This window comes from Triticum aestivum, chromosome 3A (assembly GCF_018294505.1).
Source record: "Triticum aestivum cultivar Chinese Spring chromosome 3A, IWGSC CS RefSeq v2.1, whole genome shotgun sequence".
NCBI lineage: Eukaryota > Viridiplantae > Streptophyta > Magnoliopsida > Poales > Poaceae > Triticum > Triticum aestivum.
Genome location: NC_057800.1, coordinates 735,451,544 through 735,460,455, shown reverse-complemented (window position 1 = coordinate 735,460,455; position 8,912 = coordinate 735,451,544). Strand labels below are relative to the sequence as shown.

General features: G+C 43.6%; 1 non-coding gene across 1 annotated transcript; it reads right to left on the bottom strand.

The window, feature by feature from the left end:
* Positions 1-2,982: 2,982 nt before the first annotated feature.
* Positions 2,983-3,062, bottom strand: TRNAL-UAG (transfer RNA leucine (anticodon UAG)). Its single transcript has one exon. It is a non-coding gene; the product is annotated as a tRNA-Leu (tRNA).
* Between the last annotated feature and the right edge of the window lie 5,850 nt (positions 3,063-8,912).

Genomic DNA, 8,912 nt, shown 5'->3' with positions numbered 1-8,912 from the left:
GAAGCCCTTGCAGCACCGCTGGGCACGTTCGGTTTCCTTTGTATCTATGGACTGTACTTCCTCACACGAGAGGTCCTTTTTTCTGTGCCCATGGGACGTACTCCCTCACGTATATATGATGCTGCATTGCCAGCTGCGAGACACGATCCGGACGCGATGACGCGTCAAACTCATCTACTCGAAAACGAGCCGGATCGAGCGCGCGTGATCGGCCGCTCCCACCCGGCACACGCTTCTCCATGTGGGCCGCAACCGCCTCCGCCTCCTTATCCACACTCGCCACCGCTGCGTCTTCCTCGCCCGCTCCTCCGACGCGCGCGGTACCTCGGCTCTCAGTGCCGCACGCAGCAACATCTTCTGCCCTCGTCCCATCTAGCTCCCGCAACACTAGTAAAAAAAAGGGCCTTTATCCCGGTTCTGGAACCGGGATTAAAGGGTCGGTACTAAAGCCTCCTCCTTTAGTCTCGGTTCTTACTGAAATCGGGACTAAAGGCCCTTCACGTGGCCGCTGCCTGGAGGTCCACCTTTAGTCCCGATTAATAACACCAACCGGTATTAAAGAAAATTTTATATTTTTTTTAAATTTTTTTAGAATTTTAAATTTCTGAATTATTTTAATCTCTAATCTCTAATCACCCCTCATCACTGCTCAATTTAACCTTTAATCTCCAATCACCCCTCATCATTCCAAATCATCTAACTTTCCGAACGGTCACCCATCCTCTCACTACTCCAGACTGAGCACGCTTAACTTTCGGGTTCTATTCTCCCTCGTTTCCAAGTCTGCACTTGTTATTTTCCTGACAATAGTAAGATGTCAATCCTATTAATCCTCAGGAATTTAGCTTGAGCATGAATCACACATTTCACTGTTTGAGTTTGAAACTAATGTTCTAAAAATCAATAATTATTTAGTAACACTAATATTTCTTGAATAAGTAGTTTGACCCTAGTCTGACCACAGTTTGACCATAGTTTGACCAGATTTGACCAAAATTCAAAAAACTGAAATAATTATTTAGTAACACTAATATTTCTTGAATAAGTAGTTTGACCATTGTTTGACCACAGTTTGACCATAGTTGACCAAAATTCAAAAAAAACTGAAATAATAATTTAGTAACATTAATATTCTTGAATAATTATTTAGTAACACTAATACTTCTTGAATAAGTAGTTTGACCATAGTTTGACCAGATTTAACAAAAATTCAAAAAAAACCCTGAAATTTGAGCATAACTTTTTTTCCTTTTAGAATTTGAGGATTCTAAAAATTTGCAAACAGGCCATAGGCTGTCAAAATCAAAAGCGGATTTTCGTTCTGAACATTTTGATATATTATACGTTTTTTTTCGACATCGTATGCAAAAGTTATAGCCGTTTTACATTTTCCCTACATTTTTTGCAAAACATGTCCAAATTTAAGTTTTTAAATTTTCCTAACTAGTAGATGTAGTAATATAACTACCTCTCGAAGGATTTTGTTTTTTGAAGTTTTTATCATTTTCTTTTATTTTTTCGAAACAAAAAAGGCGATAGGGGGGGTAGAGTTTGAAAATGGGACCTTTAGTACCGGTTTGAGACACAAACCGGGACTAAAGGGCATTGCACCCTTTAGTCCCGGTTTGTGTCTAAAACCAGGACTAAAGGTCTAATCTTTAGTCCCGGTTTGAGACACAAAGCGGGACTAAAGGGCTCAGGTGAACCGGGACTAATGCCTTAACCGCACGAACCGGGACCAATGCTCACATTAGTCTCGGTTCGTGACTGAACCGGAACTAATGGGCTGACCCGGGCTGGACCTTTGCCCCCTTTTCTACTAGTGCTAGCCGCCCCTCTATCTTCTGCTCACTCACTCTATGACGCACCGGGCTGCGTCGGGGAGGCCACCGATGCTGGCGACGTCGACCAGCCATGCTGCACCGCGGGCCGCGGCCACCCGGTGTTGCGACGTCAACATGGCCGGGGTTGGATCTCCTTGTCCAACCTTCGCCTTCTTCCCCATGCCCCCAGATTGTGAAATCGTCGTTTTGGTGTCTCCTGGCAAGCAACCTCCGGTGATTTCCCGACCATAGTTACGACGACTCCATAACTCTAGATGGGCGTGTTGAGGTCCACACGCCATGGCACGTGTGGGGCAGAGGTGGTCGGAGACTACTGCTTGACGACGTAGTAGTACAACATTTGCAGCTACTCCGGCCAGGCTGGAGAGTGCATCGGGCAGTGACACCTGATGGGTCGTCGTAGTTGCTAGCTCCATGCTCCTCTGTCTGTGGCGGTGCGCGTTGTGTTTCACTGAGTTGATCTTGCGGGCAGCCACCACCTTTGGATCCTTCGCCTTCGGCGGAACTTCAAACATCTTGATCGGGTCCATGCGGCGGTGGACCGCGAAAGGTGGGGTAAATGACGGTGGCAATCAGAGATAGAGGGAGTGAAAGAACAGGAGAGTACTACCTCAGATAGTGCGGGAGAAAATAATTCTAGACATGAACGGTCCAAAAATTTGGAGATACGTACATATCTTTATTTTTTATGAGAAACTCGTACCTCTCTTTATTTGTAGGTATAGATATAGATGAAAACATAAGAACATTATTTTTTGAGAGGCTGAGAGGCTGCTTCATGGATCTACAAAAACAGGAAATATGAAAGGACGTTAAAATAAAAGGTTTGGAAAAATGGCACCTATTAATTAGTACTAACAATTACTAAAAATTCACAAAGGGTAGTTTAGCTTTTTTCTTAATTAATTAGTACTCACAAAATAAGAAATGAAGGATGTCTTGGAGAATTTCCATGAGCCGATGTAAGCATGACTTAGTGCAGTTTACCAAAATACTGCTCCTTGCCTCCATAACAAAAGAGAAAAGAGGGGGGGTGGGGGGGAATACTGCTCCTTGCCTCCATAACAAAAGAGAAAAGAGGGGGGTGGGGGTGGGGGGGGGGGGGGGGGGGGGCAGCTAAAAATAAAATAAAAAAGAATGACAGCTGTGGGGTTTGAACCCACGCCCTTTCGGACCAGAGCCTAAATCTGGCGCCTTAGACCACTCGGCCAAACTGTCCTGGTTTATAATGTTGCACATTCTATTTTATATTCTCAGCATGATTTGTACTCTGTTTATCATTTTAGTGCACCACACAGCTTTCCAAACGATGAGAGCAACTACAGGGTAGGGTAATGTCTCAAAGTAAATTGATAAGTGAGTCATCTGACTTGGGCTGTTTTGGTGGTTATGATTTGAAGTACTTATATTCTGCGGTTAACACCTGAAAGATGCGCTGACGTCGATTTCATCATTCTCATCCTCCTGCCTGGTGCATCTTCTATATCTAAATAGCTAGCCCCACTAACTATTTTTCTTAACATGCAAGCATGCCACACCATCCCATAGTATGCATGAGAAAAGGCCCACTTCCACTATCATATGTCTCCTAACATGCAAGCATGGCACTTCATCATTGAACATGCATGAAAAAAAGACTCATCTCAACATGCAAATATCCAAGCGAATTTTCATTCTACTATGCTATTTAGATTTAATAAAAAATTACAATTATATAGTAATCAACATAATAAATTATATCTAAATAGCTAGCCCCCACTAACTATTTTTCTCAACATGCAAGTATGCCACATCATCCCATAGCATGCATGAGAAAAGGGCCACCTCCACTATCATATGTCTCCTAACATGCAAGCATGGCACTTCATCATTAAACATGCATGAAAAAAGACTCATCTCAACATGCAAACATCCAAGAGAATTTTCATTCTACTATGCTATTTAGATTTAATAAAAAATTACAATTATATAGTAATCAACATAATAAATTATATGTATTTTCAGTTTTAGCTTTTTATATTATTACTTCACTTATTCATTATTCATACAACGAATCACATTGAAATATGTTGTAAAATATTCCCGCAACAACGTGCGGGGTATCATCTAGTTCTTCTAGATGCTAGCTCCTGGTACATCTTGCCTGATGTGTCCTGACGTGGATTTCTATTGAGTGAGAGGGCGACCTCTGCTGCCGTTCCTCACGACGCTCTGACCTCGTCGGTGTGATCTCGCTCCTCCTGCGCCCAGTGCTTGGATCCAAATCTGGGGTCGGAATGGAGTAAGAGTAGCTCCAACCGGACGATAATTTCGTTTGCCCATCCTTTTGGATCGCTGCAGACAAAAACGGTGGTCCAACACATAGACCCAAACTTAAATCATGTCTGCTTCGTGCTCGCGCCGACTCATTTCATGCCTAAATTTGAGCCGGATGCGTTCTCGCGGACACGAAAAAACAGCGCCCCGCGTCCACTCCGTGTCCGTCGCAGGCCCACTAGTCCGCCGCTCAACCACCGCACGCGTCTTATTACATGTCAGCACCTACCTCGGGGTCCGCCTGATAGTGGGTGGAAGGTCCGCGTGCTCGTCCTTTTTAATGGAAGCGTGCGGCGGGGCCGGTCTCATCCACTTCCAACACCTGTCCACATCTTGCCACGCGGTGCTCCCTCACCGACCACTAGAAACGCTAGCAAGCCCAAACCCTAGCCACCATGGGGTTTTTCAATGGGAAGGGGAAGGGGAAGCTCAGCGCCGTATCGTAAAACGCGATGAATCATTCTATCTGATTTTTTTCTTGGTGAATAGGTACTTACGGAGTCGGAGTTGTTGGGGAACGTTGCATGGAAAACAAAAAAATTCTACGGACACACAAGATCTATCCATGGAGATGCATAGCAACGAGAGGGGAGAGTGTGTCTACGTACCCTCGTAGACCGTAAGCGGAAGCGTTTAACAATGCGGTTGATGTAGCCAAACTTCTTCGTGCTCCAACCGATCAAGTACCGAACGTACGACACCTCTGCGTTCTGCACACGTTCAGCTCGGTGACATCCTCCGCCTTCTTGATCCAGCAAGACGGCGAGGTAGTAAATGAGTTCCGGCAGCACGACGGCGTGGTGACAGTGATGGTGATGTGATCTCCGTAGGGCTTTGCCTAAGCACTACGAAAATATGACCGAGGGAGTAAATGGTGGACGGGGGCGCCGCACACGGCTAAGACAATATTGTGGTTGATATATAGGTGGGGGAGGGAGGAGACAACCTGGAGGTGCCCCAAGTGTGGCCGAATCCCACTTGGGGTCCTGCCCCAAGCTGCACCCCCTGCCATGTATGAGTGCAGGAGGAAGGCAGGGGAGGGTGGCGCCCCACCCCCTCCTTTCCTTTCTCACTTGAGGAGTGAAAGGAAGGAGGGGCCACCCCTCCCCTTTCCTTCCCCCTAAGGCCGGTTGTCCAAGGAAGGGGTGCACCAGGGGCTAGTCTGCCCCCCTTTTGGCCCATTAGGCCCATACACTCACCGGGGGTATTCGGAACCTGAACCCCTTCCGGTGACCCGATGACTATTAGGCGCACTCCAAAACTCTTCCGTTGTCCGAATACCATTGTCCTATATATTGATATGTCTCCATCGTATCTACTTTTCTAAACACTTTTGATCTTGTTTTGGACTCTAAATTGCATGATTTGAATGGAACTAACCCGGACTAACGCTGTTTTCAGCAGAATTGCCATGGTGTTATTTTTGTGCAGAAATAAAAGTTCTCGGAATGACCTGAAACTTCACGGAGAATATTTTTGGAATTTATAAAAAATACTGGCGAAAGAATCAACACCAGGGGGCCCACACCCTGTCCACGAGGGTGGGGGGCGCGCCCCCTATCTCGTGGACCCCCTAAGGCTCCACCGACCTCAACTCCAACTCTATATATTCACGTTCGTGGAGAAAAAAAATAGGGAGAAGTATTCATCATGTTTTACGATACGAAGCCGCCGCCAAGCCCTAATCTCTCTCGGGAGGGCTGATCTGGAGTCTGTTCGGGGCTCTGGAGAGGGCAATCCATCGCCATCGACTTCATCAACCTTCCTCCATCACGAATTTCATGATGCTCACCGTCGTGCGTGAGTAATTCCATCGTAGGCTTGCTGGACAGTGATGGGTTGGATGAGATTTATCATGTAATCGAGTTAGTTTTGTTAGGGTTTGATCCCTAGTATCCATTATGTTCCGAGATTGATGTTGCTATGACTTTGCTATGCTTAATGCTTGTCACTAGGGCTCGAGTGCCATGATTTCAGATCTGAACCTATTATGTTTTCATGAATATATGTGAGTTCTTGATCCTATCTTGCAAGTCAATAGTCACCTACTATGTGTTATGATCCGATAACCCCGAAGTGTCAATAATCGGGACCACTCCCGGTGATGACCGTAGTTTGAGAAGTTCATGCTTTGTTCCGGTACTCTATTAAAAGGAGGCCTCAATATCCCTTAGTTTGCAATAGGACCCCGCCGCCACGGGAGGGTAGGCCAAAAGATGTCATGCAAGTTCTTTTCCATAAGAACGTATGACTATATTCGGAATACATGCCTACATTACATTGATGAACTGGAGCTAGTTCTGTGTCACCCTATGTTATAATTGTTGCATGAGGCCACGCACGAGTCCCTCGCACCAGAAATCCTTCTTGCTACCTATTGAGCACTGCGTTGGTCTTTCCTTGAAGAGGAAAGGGTGATGCAGCAAAGTAGCGTAAGTATTTCCCTCAGTTTTTGAGAACCAAGGTATCAATCCAGTAGGAGGCCACGCACGAGTCCCTCGCACCTACACAAACAAATAAAATCCTCGCAACCAACGCAATAAAGGGGTTGTCAATCCCTTCACGGTCGCTTACGAAAGTGAGATCTGATAGATATGATAAGATAATATTTTTGGTATTTTTATGATAAAGATGAAAAGTAAATAAAGCGAAATAAAAACGGTGCAAGAAATAGCTTGTTGACGGAAGATTAATATGATAGAAAATAGACCCGGGGGCGTTAGGTTTCACTAGTGGCTTCTCTCGAGAGCATAAGTATTAGGGTGGGTAAACAAATTACTGTTGAGCAATTGACAGAATTGAGCATAGTTATGAGAATATCTAGGTATGATCATGTATATAGGCATCACGCCCGAGACAAGTAGACCGACTCCTGCCTGCATCTACTACTATTACTCCACACATCAACCGCTATCCAGCATGCATCTAGAGTATTAAGTTCAAAACAATAGAGTAACGCTTTAAGTAAGATGACATGATGTAGAGGGATAAACTCATGCAATATGATATAAACCCCATCTTGTTATCCTCGATGGCAACAATACAATACGTGCCTTGCTGCCCCTACTGTCACTGGGAAATGACACCGCAAGATTGAACCCAAAGCTAAGCACTTCTCCCATTGCAAGAAAGATCAATCTAGTAGGCCAAACCAAACTGATAATTCGAAGAGACTTGCAAAGATAACCAATCATACATAAAAGAATCCAGAGAAGATTCAAATATTGTTCATAGATAAACTTGATCATAAACCCATAATTTATCGGTCTCAACAAACACACCGCAAAAGATGATTACATCGAATAGATCTCCACAAGAGAGGGGGAGAACATTGTATTGAGATCCAAAAAGAGAGAAGAAGCCATCTAGCTAATAACTATGGACCCGAAGGTCTGAGGTAAACTACTCACACATCATCAGAGAGGCTACACTACAAGAAATCTGTTAATACATGACGGACCTGATCCGTCACAAATCAATGGAAAACTGTCAAGGGTACCCATCCACGACGGACTTGCAATCCGTCATGTATATCGCGTCATAGTTTGATCTCGTGCTTTACATGACGATACTTGTCCGTCATGGATTTGCCCGAGGCCCGCCAAGGCCCAATCCATTGTGACGGAACAAACCGTCATCGATTAGCGCCACGTAGGATTTTTGAGTGTCCAATTCAAATGACATGGCCGCCTACGTGGACACTACATTCCGTCACAGAATTCATCATGGTCTAGCACATTAACCTATTTCTTTCGGTCTAATTTTTATTTGATACATTTTTAGCATAATGCGTGGCCCAATAACAAGTATTTGCAAAGTGTATAACATTACACGGTTCAACCAATATGCAGCCATCTGTATATATTTACAATGTAGCAGTTTACAAAATCCTCTACAAAATGATAACTTAAAATATATATTGAATAAAAAATCACACATCACAATTAGGAACGAGTACAGTTCATTTTACATCAGCAAAACATACAAACTATCGAGGTCGATATTTAGGTTCTTGCTATCAGCCCTCCTGATGGCAACCATCATGTCATGGCTAACTATGATGGGCAGCATCAAGTAGCCAGCTTCCCAATCTTACCTGCATATTTACAAGAATCTTAGATTTTTTTAACAGAGATGAATAGATAGTAGAAATAATATAATTGCAACAAATATAAAAATGAATTAAATGTCCAAAATTCTTAAATCTTACAGTGCCTAGAAATGAGATTAACATCCACTATAAAACCAGAGTAAACATGAAGTTTCTTAAAATTATTCCAAAGAAAAGTGTGTCAAATGTAAGTCAAATGGCAAAGTAACAAAACACACAGCACAAAACTGATTACTATAGCAGCAGTAGTTGAGGCCATATAAACCTGTCAACGAAATTTGGTATAATCATTTCATACCGTAAGTAACCCCTACTAATGATGCGCGGACTCAAGATATTCCATTTCATATGCTCATTATTATTCGAACAAATGAAAATGAACTATTTTATCTTACAGCCAATGCACCAACACTCACTGAAGGATAAAAGCTACAAAGACCATATACCTAGGTTTATAACATTACCAAATGTTGGGCACCATATGTAATTAAGAGGACAAATCTTCAAGCACTACACGTATCTAACTCTACACCAGTTTCTATTATAAACAAATAAAACAGAGTAAAGGGCGGCAGAAAGTTTATGTTTACAACTGTTCTGGATGGAGGCATTTAGTACGTAACATCCTGAACATGGTGGCA